The sequence below is a fragment of the Hylobates moloch genome, unplaced genomic scaffold (genome assembly GCF_009828535.3).
Source record: "Hylobates moloch isolate HMO894 unplaced genomic scaffold, HMol_V3 SCAFFOLD_1, whole genome shotgun sequence".
Lineage (NCBI taxonomy): Eukaryota > Metazoa > Chordata > Mammalia > Primates > Hylobatidae > Hylobates > Hylobates moloch.
Genome location: NW_026652276.1, coordinates 91,334,075 through 91,349,568, shown reverse-complemented (window position 1 = coordinate 91,349,568; position 15,494 = coordinate 91,334,075).

The window sequence follows — 15,494 nt, the reverse complement described above, 5'->3', positions numbered from 1 at the left end:
TATTATTTTTCTAAATGTGAAAGCAATACATAATTTAGGGAAAATTGGAAAATACAGGAAACTTTAAACGAGAAAATGAAACCTCTCATAATCTCACTGTATAGAAATAACAAGCGTTAACATTTTCATATTTTTTTCTTTCAGTCATTTTTCTATTTGTGGTATATGTATATATGTACCTATATGTATTTGCATTTGAAATTTTGGAATCCTGCTCTATGTACAGTTTTATATTATACTTTTTTTTTTTTTTTTTTTTTTTGAGACGGAGTCTTGCTCTGTCGCCCAGGCTGGAGTGCAGTGGCGCAGTCTCGGCTCACTGCAAGCTCCGCCTCCCGGGTCACGCCATTCTCCTGCCTCAGCCTCTCCGAGTAGCTGGGACTACAGGCGCCCGCCACTACGCCCGGCTAATTTTTTTTTGTATTTTTAGTAGAGACGGGGTTTCACCGTGGTCTCGATCTCCTGACCTCGTGATCCGCCCGCCTCGGCCTCCCAAAGTGCTGGGATTACAAGCGTGAGCCACCGCGCCCGGCTATATTATACTTTTTAAATCTTGAACTTTATAAACATTTTCTGAAATCATTGATTATTCTACAAAAACATGATTTTAAACAGCTGTAAAATATTCTATGATATGAATGTTTTATACATTATTTAAGTCTGTCTCTATTGTTGGAATTTCAGGTCGTTTTCATAAATATTGTTGCAATAAATATCCTTGAACACACATATTTGTGCACCTCTCTAATTATTTAAGACAAGGACCTGGAAATAGAATTACTGAATCAAAGGTTAATTAAAATAAAGTTTTCTGTTTTGATAGGCAAAAATGAGGCCTCACTGTAGTTTGAATTTGCATTTCTTTATTCATGAGATTGATGGTTATATAATTTTTTGTTAATTTTTTTGTGAATTATTTTTCCATACCTTTTTTTCACCATTTTTAAAAACTGGTATAATCTTCTCTATTGATTTGTAAGAAATTATTATATATGTCCATGTTTGTCATATATGCTGTAATTTAATTTTTATTTATAGTTTGTCTTTTACTTTTATGGTTTTTTAAAATATATCAAATGTTAAAATTTATTTGCTATTATATTTGATTTTGCTGAGGTCTCTTTTCTCATATTTATGTTTAGGACTGTCAAAAGACAAAATGACAACAAATTTAGTTTAAAGATCTTAATTGGCTTTTATCTGCAATTCTAGAATCAGGCACCTCATTTTTAAAACAGAATGAGTGTTCTGATGAGCTGAGCAGAGGAGGTTGGTTTTATTGATATAAAAGGGCTGAGGAGAGCAGAAACAGAAAACAAAAAGCAGACTGGTTGTTTCAAAGTTACTTTTCTTATAAAGGTTAAAGCAGAGACAACTTCCTTATCATGCCAGCTAAAACTGGTCTGTTTGACGGTTTGGCTATTATCTCTCTGTCTCTTGGTTTCTTGGAAGGTCAGATAAACAACTAATTTCGGGCTGGTGGTGTGAAACTTTAGCATGAGTGACTCCATTTTGGTTTGGTCTCTTTGGCCTGGTGCAGAAGCCAAGTCCAAACCAGTGACCTCCTATAGCTTTTATTTAAGAGAATAAAAAGTCCCATTATAAGATATGACATGTATTCATCTATATTTTATTTTTGTTTTGTCACTTCACCTTTTTAGGGAGAAAAAACCACAGTTGTTACTCTGTATATGAGGGGTGTTTGGGCTCAGACGATACCCCAAAGTATGACACTTTGGGATACTGAGTACTTTGAACTAAAGGAGATTGGAACGCCTCAGAAGCAAGATCTCTGTGACCTTCTCCTTCCTCTTCCCTCTTGCCCCTCTTCCTCTTCCAAAGCAAGTCATAGAAACCAGAATTCACCGGGTGCAGTGGCTCACTCCTGTAATCCCATCACTTTGGGAGGCCGAGGCAGAGGATCTCTTGAGCTCAGGAGTTCAAAACCAGGCTGGGCAACATAGCAAGACCTCATCTCTATGAAAAAAATTGTAAAATTATCTGGGCATACTGCCACATGCCTGTAGTCCCAGCTACTTGGGGGGCAGAGGCGGGAGGATCACTTGAGCCCAGGAGTTTGAGGCCGCAGTGGAGCTACGATTGCATCACTGCACTCCAGTCCGGGAGACAGAGCGAGATCCTGCCTTTAAGAAAAAAAAAAAAAAAGGCAACCAGAACCAGAATTCCTCTTCCTCAAGTCTAGTTACAGACTCCTCTCCCAAAAAGCATGCCATAAAACCTAGAAAGGTCACTCTGTTCTCCTCCTCCCTTGAAGACCCTCATTCCAGAAGAGTCCTGCCCCACACCCAGTAGGAAGGAGTGCTAAACAGAGAGGCCAAGAAGAATCTAGGCAGACAGGCCTTGCTGGGCCTCCCCACTTGGTCTATTGCCATGAGATCATATGATTTGTCCAATCACATTTCTACATGGCTGTCTATTCTTCATCAAACCTAAATATAAACATACAATTTTCCTTGGGTCTTTGAGTCTTCATTTCTGAAGGCTCCCATGTCACATAAAATTTTGCTTAAATAAATTTATAATGCTTTTCTTTTGTTAGCCTGCCTTTGTTATAGGAGTGTTGGCCTTATGATGGTAAGGAAAGGTATCACACCTTTCCATCCCTAAACAGGCAATGATTACCATCTAATTAAATTAAACAAAAATGCATGTGCCAGCCGGGCGCAGTGGCTCACACCTGTAATCCCAGCACTTTGGGAGGCCAAGGCGGGCGGATCACCTGAGGTCAGGAGTTCAAGACCAGCCTGGCCAAAATGGTGAAACCCCGTCTCTACTAAAAATACAAAAATTAGCCGGGCGTGGTGGCAGGTGACTTAATCCCAGCTACTTGGGAGGCAGAGGCAGGAGAATCATTTGAACCCAGGAGGCGGAGGTTGCAGTGAGCTGAGATCGAGCCATTGCACTCAAACCTGGGGGTAAGAGTGAGACTTCTCTAAAAAAAAAAAAAAAAAAAAAAAAAAGCATGTGCCAAGCACTTAGGGAACACCAGAGAACCAAAGGAACAAAAATCCCTAGGTATGAGGAGCTTATGTTCTGGTGGAGGGAGAGAGATAATAATTAATATACGTAATAAATAGACTACATATTAAACATAGGTTAGAGTGCTGCATTATAAACTACTGACCTGTGAGATCATCAGTGACCTGGATGGGCAGTTTCAGTGGGGAGGAGGCAAAGGCCCAACTGAAGTGCGTGAAGAGTGAACTAGAGGAGAAAGGAGAGGTATTGGAGACAGTGGGTCTGGCTAACAAGGAAGTGGTAGCTGTAAGGACAAGTGGGCTGAAAGGAGACTTTCTTGATGAAAATTAATGAACTCAGCTGGGAGAGCTGCTGGGGCCATTTCTTTGAGTCCATGTAGTTGTGAGGCCCCTGGCAAAAAGCATATGACACTCTCCAAAGAGGGAGCCTGGAGAGATTACAATAGAGGAATGGGCTGACTTAAGAGAAGCACTCAAGGAATGGTGAATCACAGGGTGCTCACCAAGCAGGAGGGCCATGAAAGAGCAAAATCAGGGGTAGTTATATGAAATCAAGACAGGGAGCTTTAGCCACAGGAAAGGGTTGCCCAACCAAAGCTGGAAAAGAGCTTCTGCCAACCCAAGACTGTGGGGAGGGACTGAGGATAAATACCCCAAAGTCTCCTTCCTCCACCCTTCTCTGTACTACTTGTACCTCCCATTGTTTCATCCCAACAGAAGTCAGAATGCAACGAGATCTGGTTGATACTGCACAGAGATCAGCTTCAGGGCCCAGTGCAAGGAGAAGGTGGAGAACAGACCTGAAAGGGCAAAAGGAGGACACTTAGCTCAGTGAGAGGAGATAGTATCTAGTGCACAAATAGAGGGACTGGATTTAGAGAGAGACATGGATAATTCACCCGCAGGAGGGACTCTTAGCCTTTATATATACCATAAATTCTTTGATGGGTGAAATTTCTGGATGGTCAGAATAATGTTTTCAAATGCATAAAATATAAAGGAATACAAAGAAAACTAATTATATTAAAACACAGTTATCAAATCATTGAAAAAAAAATCAAAGCCAGGTGTGGTGGCACATGCCTATAGTCCCAGCTACTCAGGAGGCTCGGGCAGGAGGATGGCTTGAGCCCAGGAGTTTGAGGTTGCCGTGAGCTATGAATATGCCTATGAATAGCCCTACTGCACTCCAGCCTAAGCAATATAGTGAGACCCCCATATCTAAAAACAAACAAACAAAAAAACTGTGATACATTAAAGCATGTGTTTCTTTATTAATGCTGTATATAAGATCTAGCAGTCGGTCGAGTAACTACCGTAATTTCAAAGTAGACTGAGTGTAGTGGCTCATACTTGTAATCTCATAACTTTGGGAGGCCGAGGTAGGCACATGGCTTGAGCCCAAGAGTTTGAGACCAGCCTGGGCAACATGGAGAAACCCTGTCTCTAAAAAAATTAACTCGGTGTGGTGGCATGTGCCCATGTGATTATCACGCAGCACAAAGGGCCCATCTGAAGTTCATGGTCATGGACTTTAACAGGAGACTGGTCAGCAAGGCTGTTTTCTTCTAGCCATGTTCAGCTTCATGAGAAAAAGACAGGCTAGAGGGAGAATTGGGTTAACCACTGCCGGGTTTTTGCCATGTGAGTATAACAAGAAAGGGGCAAGGGAGGAGAAAGTGTGCATGCTTAAAGGAGGGATTGTAAAGATAACCCATGGAATGTAGATTTTTAAAATTTTTATTTCGTATTTCATTTTATTTATTTATGTATTTATTTATTTTTTTGAGACAGAGTCTCACTCCGTCACCCAGACTGGAATGTAGTGGCTCAATCTCGGCTCACTGCAACCTCTGCCCCCCAGGTTCAAGCGATTCTCCTGCCTCAACCTCCTGAGTAGCTGGAATTACAGACACATGCCACCACGCCCAGCTAATTTTTTGTATTTTTAGTAGAGACAGGTTTTCACCATGTTGGCCAGGCTGGTCTCAATCTCCTGAGCTCAAGTGATCCACCTGCCTTGGCCTCCCAAAGTGGTGGGATTTCAGGCGTGGGCCATCATGCCCAGCCAGAATGTAGTTTAATTAGAAGGGAAGAGAGGACATCAGGAAATAAGGGATACCGAAATAGTGGTAGACTTGATGAAGTGAAGCTCCCACAAAGGCTCAAAGGATTGTGGAATCAGAGTATAAGAGAGAATGAATGGAGAGATAGGAGGTAGTTGTCAGACAATGGGATTTTAAACATAACCTTTTGTGGTAGGCAGAAATCCTCCATCCTTCTAAAATGTCTAAGTCCTAATCCTTGGAACTTGTGACTATATTATCGTACATGGCAAAAGCAATTTTGCAGATGTAATTAAGTGCCTTAAAACAGGGAGCTTATCCTGGATTATACAGGTAGGTCCAATGTAATTGCAAGGGTCCTTAAAAGTGGATGAAGGAAGCATAAAAAGAGAGTCAGAGAAAAAGAGGTGACAACAAAGCAGGGTCAGAGTGATGCTATGTTGCTACCTTTGAATATGGAGGAAGGAAGCCATGAACCAAAGAATGTGGGTCGCAGCTGGGAACTAGAAAAGGTATAGGAACAGATTCTCCCCTGAGCCTCCAGAAAGAAACGCAGCCCTGCCAACACCTTAGTTTTAGACCAGTGAGACCCGCGTTGGACATCTGAGCTACAGAACTGTAAGATTATAAATGTGGCCAGGTGCGGTGGCTCATGCCTGTAATCCCAGCAATTTGGGAGGCAGAGGCGGGCGGATCACTTAAGGTCAGGAGTTCAAGACCAGTCTGGCCAACATGGTGAAAACCTGTCTCTACTAAAAATACAAAAATTAGCTGGGCATGGTGGCGCATGCCTATAATCCCAGCTACTCGGGAGGCTGAGGCAGGAGAATCATTTGAACCCAGGAGGCAGAGGATGCAGTGAGCTGAGATCATGCCGCTGCACTCCAGGCTGGGCGATAGAGTAAGACTCCATCTCAAAAATAAATAAATAAATAAATAAATGTTGTTTTAAGCCACTAAGTGTGTTGTAATGTTTTACAGCAGTGATAGAAAAATAATGCATCTTTTAATAATGTTTCATGCAGACTTAAACTTTGAGGAATTAAAGTATAATTCTAGATAACAAAGCACAAACAAGAAGCCATGAACAGAAGACTGTTATTTTTCTAAACTCGGAGAAATTAACTTAATGTTAAAGGTGAATATTAAATAAGGCCCATATAACATTTCGCTGTTTATATGTTTTCTTACTACATTTAATACTTTTTCACTTTCTTGATTATGGATTTTTTTTTTTACTCTGTTTTCCTCACCCTCATAGGTTTTTTGTTCTTTATCAGAATTCTCATTTTTTTGGTTCTCTTTGGGAGTAATATTTATAGGAAATTGAAGAATGTGTGCAAATTTAAAAAGTACAGTGCACTCATTATTATTATTATTTGTTTGAGACGGAGTCTCGCTCTGTCACCACGCCCAGCCACTCTTATTATTGATATGGATGATAAATGTAAGTCCTTTAAGGTTTCCTGAGAATAATATTCAAATGCGTGGAAATGGCCGGGTGCAGTGGCTCACGCCTGTAATACCAGCACTTTGGGAGGACAAGGCAGGCGGATCACGAGGTCAGGACATCAAGGCCATCCTGACTAACACGGTGAAACCCCGTCTCTACTAAAAATACAAAAAATTAGCTGGGTATGCTGGCGGGCACCTGTAGTCCCAGCTACTCGGGAGGCTGAGGCAGGAGAATGGCCTGAACCTGGGAGGCGGAGCTTGCAGTGAGCCAAGATCGCGCCACTGCACTCTAGCCTGGGCGACAGAGTGAGACTCCGTCTCAAAAAAATAAAAATAAAAATAAAAAACAAATACGTGGAAATATTTTAAATGATGTTAAATACCATCTATTACTGCTGACCTAGGTTCCCCTATATCTCAATAGTGTAGTAAGAGTAGGGTTAGAGATAGGTTACAATGACTTCTACAGATTTGGCTGAATCACTTATAAACCTTACTAGCAATATTTAAGATACATTATAATTATATATCCTAAGACCTATAAAAATAGGTTATACAACTGATTTAAAGAAAGCCTTATAATATATGTAGATGATTCTTTCAGTAAATTGCTCTTACCTTCACATTTTTTTTTTCTTTGAGATGGAGTCCCACCCTGTTGCCCAGTTTGGAGTGCAGTGGTGCGATCTTGGCTCACTATAACCTCCGCCTCCTGGGTTCAAGTGATTCTCCTGCCTAAGCCTCCCAAGTAGCTGAGATTACAGGCACCCACCACCATGCCTGGCTAATTTTTTGTATTTTTAGTAGAGATGGGGTTTCACCATGTTGGCCAGGGTGGTCTCAAACTCCCGACCTCAGGTGATCCACCCATCTTGGCCTCCCGAAGTGCCAGGATTACAGGCGTGAGACACTGCGCCTGGCCCAAAAATATTTTTAAAACTTAATTTTTTTTTCTTTTTTGTTGAGACAAGGTCTTGCTCTGTCCCTCAGGCTGGAGTGCAGTGGCACAATCATGGCTCACTGCAGCTTCAACCTCCTGGGCTCAAGCAATCCTTCTGTCTCAGGCCCCCAAGTAGCTGGGACTTACAGGCACAGCCACCACGCCTGGCTAATTTTTGTATTTTTTGGTAGAGATGGGGTTTCGCCATGTTGCCCCGGACGGTCTCGAACTCCTATGCTCAAGTAATCTACCCGGTTTGGCCTCCCAAAGTGGTAGGATTACAGGTATGAGCCACTGCGCCTGGTCTAAAACTTAATTTTCTTTATTCGACTTAGCATCCTCTTGCATGTCTCCTTTGTTATTCTTGGCGTCTAGTAATTCTACTTTATTTAAATGTTTTTAATTTAATATCAGCTCAGATTTATTTGTAGACTTTTCTCTATTACTCTGTTTTCTTTGCTGTGCTTATGTGTGGGTTTGGAGGTGGTTCTTTTTTTTTAAGTAATGCTTACTTTTAATTTAATATGTTCTTTATATTAAAATGATTCTCTGAAAATAAATGTACTGATGTTGATATATGTATATATTCAGTATTTTCTTTAATATAACATTTGAGTTCAGGTTTTGGGACTGAATATTTTTGAAAAGGAAGTTTTTTAGGAATTTGTTTTTCAACTCTTCCTCCTCAAAAAAACTTTTTTCTTGCTCTGTTATTGTGAAAGCAAGTTGTTTTCATGTCTCGTGTTGTTTTTTAGATTTCTAAAGCATATATCCACAGCTATTTTGTTTCCTTCTAAACAAATGCCCAACAAAGAAAACCACTAGAAGAAATTAGATCCCACAAAGTGTAAGTGTAGAAAAGTAAACTCCCTAAAGACACAGGCTCTTGGGATTCCACTGGAAGAGCCAAATCCTTAACAGTGTTTATAAAATACAAATCATCATTTTTGGGCATTTACTTTACAATCAATTATAAATAAGATCACTACGTACCCAAGTTTTTTATTTTTATTTTTTAAATTTTGTCTAAGTTTTAATAACCTCACAGTGAGTCTCATGATGCCAAAGGCAAAGTTTCGTGGTATTAGCTTTAACTGAGTCAATATGTTCATTTAAAATAAATGTACGTGTATAATACAGTACACAGCTCATTTTCACATTGCCTTCTGAAATTCTATCCCTGCGAAAGTGAATGGGGATCACTTACAAAATAATCTTAATAGAATTATTTTTATTTTTCCCTTCTAAAACACCAAGTATTTTAGTAATCAGTATTTTTCAAGCAGAAACAAGAGCATTTATAATAACAGTATATTATTTCGCTGTAATGGTGACAGTCTCTCGTCTCACTCAGAAGAAAGTCAGGGTGACCTAGGAGGTCCATCCTGTAACCTAGAAGGCCCATCATGATCTGGCTCCCTCTTACCTCTGTCATCTCATCTCCCATCACCCCTCGCCCCACCTCCCACCATTATCTCCACCCCAGACACACTGGTGTTTGTACTGTGCCGTATTAGCACACTCTCAACTCTGGGCCTTGATCCCTGCTGTTCCCTCTGCCTGGAATACTCTTCCCAGGTAGCCACATGACTCACTCCCTTGTTGCCTTCAGCTCTTTACTCAAAAGCCATATTCTTAGTAAAGTCTTCCTGGCCCTTTATTTCAACCACCTTTTCCCTAAAATTGTATATCCTCTTCCCTACTTTTTAAAAAAATCCCTAGAACTGATCAACTACTTAGCATACTACATATTTTATTTATTTATGTATGTATTTATGTATTTATTTATTTATTTATTTATTTTTGGAGACAGGGTTTTTGTTGTTGTTGTTGTTGTTGTTTCCCCAGGCTGGAGTGTAGTGGCACGATCTCAGCTCACTGCAACCTCTACCTCCCAGGTTCAAGCAATTTTCCTGCCTCAGCATCCCAAGTAGCTGGGATTACAGGCACCTGCCATGATGCCTGGCTAATTTTTTGTATTGTTAGTTGAGATGGGGTTTCACCACGTTGGCCAGGCCTGTCTTGAACTCCTGACCTCAGGTGATCCACCTGCCTCAGCCTCCCAAAGTGCTGGGATTACAGGCATGAGCCACCGTGCCCTGCCTCTTCTTTTAATTTTTTTTTTTAAGAGATAGGGTCTCACTATGTTGCATAGGTTGGCCTCAAACACCTGGGCTGAAGGGATCCCCCTGCCTGAGCCTCCTAAGTAGCTAGGACTATAGGCGGTGCCACCTTCCTACCTTGTCTGGCTCATGATAAACATTCTTACTATCTGCCAAGAGTTAGGTGATAGAGTATACATGTTTCATATCTGTATCAGTATGGTCCAATCAGGAGACAGAATCCACATGGAAATTTGAACAGGGAAATATTTAATACAAAGAATTATTTTTGGCTGGGCGTGGTGGCTCAAGCCTATGATCCCAGCACTTTGTGAGACTGAAGTGGGCAGATCACAAGGTTAGGAGTTCGAGACCAGCCCGGCCAACATGGTGAAACCCCACCTCTACTAAAAATACAAAAAAAAAATTAGCCAGGCATGGTGGCATACACATGTAGTCCCAGCTACTCAGGAGGCTGTGGCAGATGAATTGCTTGAACCCAGGAGGCGGAGGTTGTAGTGAGCCGAGATCGCACCACTGCACTCCAGCCTGGGCAACAGGGCGAGACTCCGTCTCAAAAAAATATATATATATTTTTTAGAAAAAGAATTACTATGCTAGTACTGTTACGGAGGAATGGAGTAATGAGAGATTGGCTAGTGAAAAGTAAACACATAAGGAGATATAAGCAGATATACAGAGCAGCTATGAGAAAGAGCACTCAAGGAGGAGCCTCCAGCCCCAGGACTGAGATCCAGACCTTGCTGGAGAGGGTGACTCTAGCTCACTGGATGGAGAGAAGTTGCTGTGGTACAGCACTGGTGGAACTTGCTGGAAAGCACGCTTCTGGTGAATGCTGTTCAAAGAGAGGTGTCTTATGGAAGACCCTCTATTACAAAAGTATCTGAGTCAGGTGCCAGGGGTAGCTGCTGGCTGCTGGGTGCTCCTGAGCCCGTGGCACTGCAGGAGCTAGGTGCTGAAGGAGCCACATACACTGCAGGAACTTGCTAAGCAGGAACCCTGAAACTAGGAAGGAAAGTCCCTTCCCCATCTCTCCAGTGGCCTTTATTTTATTTTATATATATATATATATTTTTTTTTTTTTTTTTTTGAGACGGAGTCTCGCTCTGTCGCCCAGGCTGGAGTGCAGTGGCACGATCTCGGCTCACTGCAAGCTCCACCTTCCAGGTTCACGCCATTCTCCTGCCTCAGCCTCTCCGAGTAGCTGGGACTACAGGCGCCCGCCACCGCACCTGACTAATTTTTTGTATTTTTAGTAGAGACGGGGTTTCACCGTGGTCTGGATCTCCTGACCTCATGATCCGCCCGCCTCGGCCTCCCAAAGTGCTGGGATTACAAGCGTGAGCCACCGCGCCCGGCCTATTTTATATTTTTTTTGAGACAGAGTCTTACTCTGTTGCCCAGGCTGGAGTGCAGTGGTGCAATCTTGGCTTACTACAACCTCCACCTCCCGGGTTCAAGCAATTCTCCTGCCTTAGCCACCTGAGTAGCTGGGACTACAAGCATTTGCCACCTAATTTTTGTATTTTTAGTAGAGGCGGGGTTTTGCCATGTTGGCCAGGCTGGTCTTGAACTTCTGACCTCAAGTGATCCACCTGCCTTGGCCTCCCAAAGTGTTGGGATTACAAGCATGAGCCACCGCATCCCCAGTCAGCACCCTCTATTGACAAAGCTTAACAGTGTGCAGGCTGGTAATGAGTAAATTTTAAAGGGCCCACCTCCATTTTCATAGGGCAGGCAATGAAGGGAGGATTTGAAGTGGGGAGGCATGAAACAGAATACATACAGGCATAATATCTATGTCAAAAAATTATCATAGTAAATACTGTACTATGTTACATATCATTGAGTATTTGGAAAAATTTGTTTCCTATCCTAAAGCTGTATTCTTAGAGGACTATATGGTATATTTCAATACTTTATTCCACAAATGTACCATCTGAAATAATTAGGTAGAATATTTGGACTTTCTAAAATGAAAATGCCATCTGTTGCCAGAGTCTACTGGACAAATTCGTTATAAGTGGTAGCTATATTAATAATGAACTGTTCAGGAATGGTAAATTCAAGAATATAAGGAAACAATTGATCAAAGATAGGCTATTTAAGGCTCGAAACATTTAATGTTAACTGCAGCAATTACAAATATGTCTTACGCAGTCATTTATGGAGGAAAGTATCCATATTTGAATTACAGTTATACAGATTTGCTTAAAATATTAAATGGTACACTTTGGACAGAAGCCTAAGGTATGTCAGTTCTAAGAAAACATTGTCTGTTAGAAAATTGCCTTTTCTCCTAACTTAAATTTTGTTTAGTATGTTTCCTTTTAATCAAAAATGACCACAATGTTCTTGGACAAGGCTGCTAAATATTCTCTCTCAAGGGCTCCAATAAATGTCTCAAAACATTTCCCAATAGATTCCCACAAAGCTTCCCCTTTGTAAGGGTTTATTTAAGATGCAGAAGACAGCACCTAACCCAAAGGCAATTGGAAAACATAAGACAGCATAGTCCTTTTAAATATTACAGAGAATCAGATGTTGGCAAGGTACACAGGCAGCAGTTACTGGCAAACCTCAGAAGGCTGGGTCTAGGTGGCCAGTTGCATTTCAAAGCAGCTCTTTCCACATCACTAATATATTGAAATACAGTAGTCCTTCCATGGTTTCTGCTGCCCATAGCACAATACAATATTTTGAGAGAGAAAAAGAGAGAGACGCAGAGAGAGAGAGAGAGAGAGACCACATTTACAGAGCTTTTATTAGAGTATATTGGTCTATTACATTATTAGTTATTGCTATCAATCTCTCACTGTGCCTAAATATAAATTTTATCATAGGTATGTATGTACAGGACAAAAACATAGTATATACAGAGGTCTGTACTATTTGCAGTTTCAGGCATCCACTGGGGGTCTTGAAACATATCCCCTCAGAGAAGGGGAGGGACTACTGTACTTGATAATTATGTCGAATCAACAGCTCATTCACATATTGTAGGCAGAAGAGGGAAAAACTGCTCTAGTATATGAGATGTTTCTTACAAAACCAGAAAGGCAAGGTAGAAGGTAAAAGTGACTGAAGTTGTAATGAGTACTTTTTTTCAATGTTTATTTTTTTTTAGTAGAGACAGGATTTCACTATGTTGGCCAGGCTGGTCTCGAATTCCTGACCTCAGGTGATCCGCCCTCCTCGGCCTCTCAAAGTGCTAGGATTACAGGCGTGAGCCAGCGCACCTGGCCAGATGTTTGGGTTAGAGGTCCTCAAAACCATCCCCACGTATGACGACTCACTAGGAGGATTCGCAGGACTCAGCATATAGTTATACTCATGGCTAAGGCACATAGATGATATCTATATATATCTTTACTGACCTATTGCACAATCAGGAAAGGGAAAAGGCACCTGGGCACAGTCCAGGGGAAACCAGACACAAGCTTCCAAGGTGCTTCTCTCAGTGGATTCACATAGGACTTGCTTAATCTCCGCAGCAATGAGTTGTGTCAATACATGTGAAATGTTGCCAACCAGGACAGCTCACTAGAGACACTGTGCCCAAAGTTTCTATTGGGGGGTAAGCATGTAGGCATCCCCTGCCTGGCATGTACACAAATTCCAAATTCTCAGAAAGAAAAGCAAGTATTCAGAAAAAAAAAAAAAACACATTGTACAGTTTTAGGTACAATGAGCAACTTTTATCAGTTAAATGTTGAAAACCCTCCCCAGATCTAAGTTTCTAGATGCCAGCTAAGGGCCAATCTTGTAATTGGGCTATTCCAAGGATAGCAGTTCAGGGGTCCTATGTTGTTTTCTGCACAATTTCTATCACAGAGACTAAAGAATATTCTTCTGATAATGATCTCAAAATATCAATTATAGTTGAGACATTAAATTGTGAGATTTTTACTACTTGGGTGGTTCTATTAAACCAAGCTAAATAATGTTTATTTTTCGTTAAGTCTTTCACAATTTACTATGTACGTTCAAATCTGTCTTATCTTTTCTTTTGTAAAGCAATCTGGCACTGTCATTTTTAATGGAAATTTTCTTTTTCTGGCTGGAAGCAGTGGTTCACGGCTATAATCCCGGCCACTTTGGGAGGCCGAGGGGGGCGGATCACCTGAGGTCAGGAGTTCCAGAGCAGCCTGGCCAACATGGCAAAACCCTGTCTCTACTAAAAATACAAAAATTAGCTGAGTGTGGTGGCACATGCCTGTAATCCCAGTTACTTGGGAGACTGAAGCAGGAGAATCACTTGAACCCGAGAGGCGGAGGTTGCAGTGAACTGAGATGGGCCACCACACTCAAGCCTGGGCAACAGAGCAAGACTCTGTCTCAGAGGAAAAACAAATTTTTTTTTTTTTTTAAGCAGAAAAGTTGTTTTATTTCCCTTGGGAATTAGAAAACTGACTCCGAATTGTTGGGTGCTCATGTCTACCTTGGAGCCACATGACTGGATGGATTTTTGGATAATCATCCTGTTTTTTAGCTACCCAGTGTGATACATTGTTTCTTTTCTTTCCTTTTGCTTTTTTTTTGAGACGGAGTCTCGCTCTGTCGCCAGGCTGGAGTACAGTGGCGCGATCTTGGCTCACTGCAACCTCCACCTCCCAGGTTCAAGTGATTCTCCTGCCTCAGCCTTCTGAGTAACTGGGATGACAAGCGCACGCCACCACGCCCAGCTAATTTTTTTTTGTATTTTTAGTAAAGATGGGGTTTCACCATGTTGGTCAGGCTGGTCTTGAACTCCTGACCTCGTGATCTGCCCACCTCGGCCTCCCAAAGTGCTGGGATTACAGGCGTGAGCCACCATGCCTGGCCACATTAGTTTCTTTTAATAGCCCTTCTGCTCACTATATTTACAAATGTCCTTATCTACAGGCTTCAACATCTTAAAGAACAGAGACACTATGGGTTATTTAATACAATGAGCCATAACAAGTATTGATTTCCAGTTTGTTTATATTTTAAAGATGTCTGAAAATGTTGACCATATATTTGATATTTTTCTAAGCTTGCAATTATATATTTTTAATTCATTAAAAAAATTAAATCCCCTAAATTAGGTTTAAGCCCATTTACAAAAAGAGAAGGTAAGGCCCCTTTTACTTCAGATACTAGACCTGACACAGAATACTGAAAGTTTCCCAAAGTTTATTTTTTATTTTTATCTAATTTATAATCTTTAATCTTTGTCTATTATATCCTTAAAATAAAGGCTTCTATAACTGCTTTATTTAGTGTATATTTTTACATTTAAAACATTTTACAGTTGTGTTATTTAAATCTCCTTCATGATTTGCTGCTTTCAGACATTTTTCTCTTTGGTAGGTCTTAGAATTAATTGATTTAGTTAGTACAGGTCTATAGTTTAGAAGAATATTCATCTTTTAAAAACCTGGATTCTATAGCACATTTTTTGCCTATTTCTCTGAAGACTGTAATTTCTTAATTATGGTCCTTAATTTGGCTCTAGACTGGGATTTTAATTCAACTTCAAATATCCATCAACTGATAAATGGATAAACAAAATGGGGTATACCTATTCAATGGAATATTATTCAGCCATCAAAAAGAATGAAGTACTGATAATGCCACAATGTAGATAAACCTAGAAAACAAAATACTAAGTGCCAGAAGCCAGTCACAAAAGGTCATATGTTATACGATTCAATTCATATAAAATGTTCAGAATAGGCAGATCTATAGAGATAGAAAGTAGTTTAGGCTGGGCACAGTGGCTCACACCTGTAATACCAGAACTTTGGGAAGCTGAGGTGGGCAGATCACTTGAAGTCAGGAGTTCAAGACAGCCTGGTCAACATGGTGAAACCATGTCTGCCAAAAAATACAAAAATTTGGCTGGGCGCGGTGGCTCACGCTTGTAATCCCAGCACTTTGGGAGGCC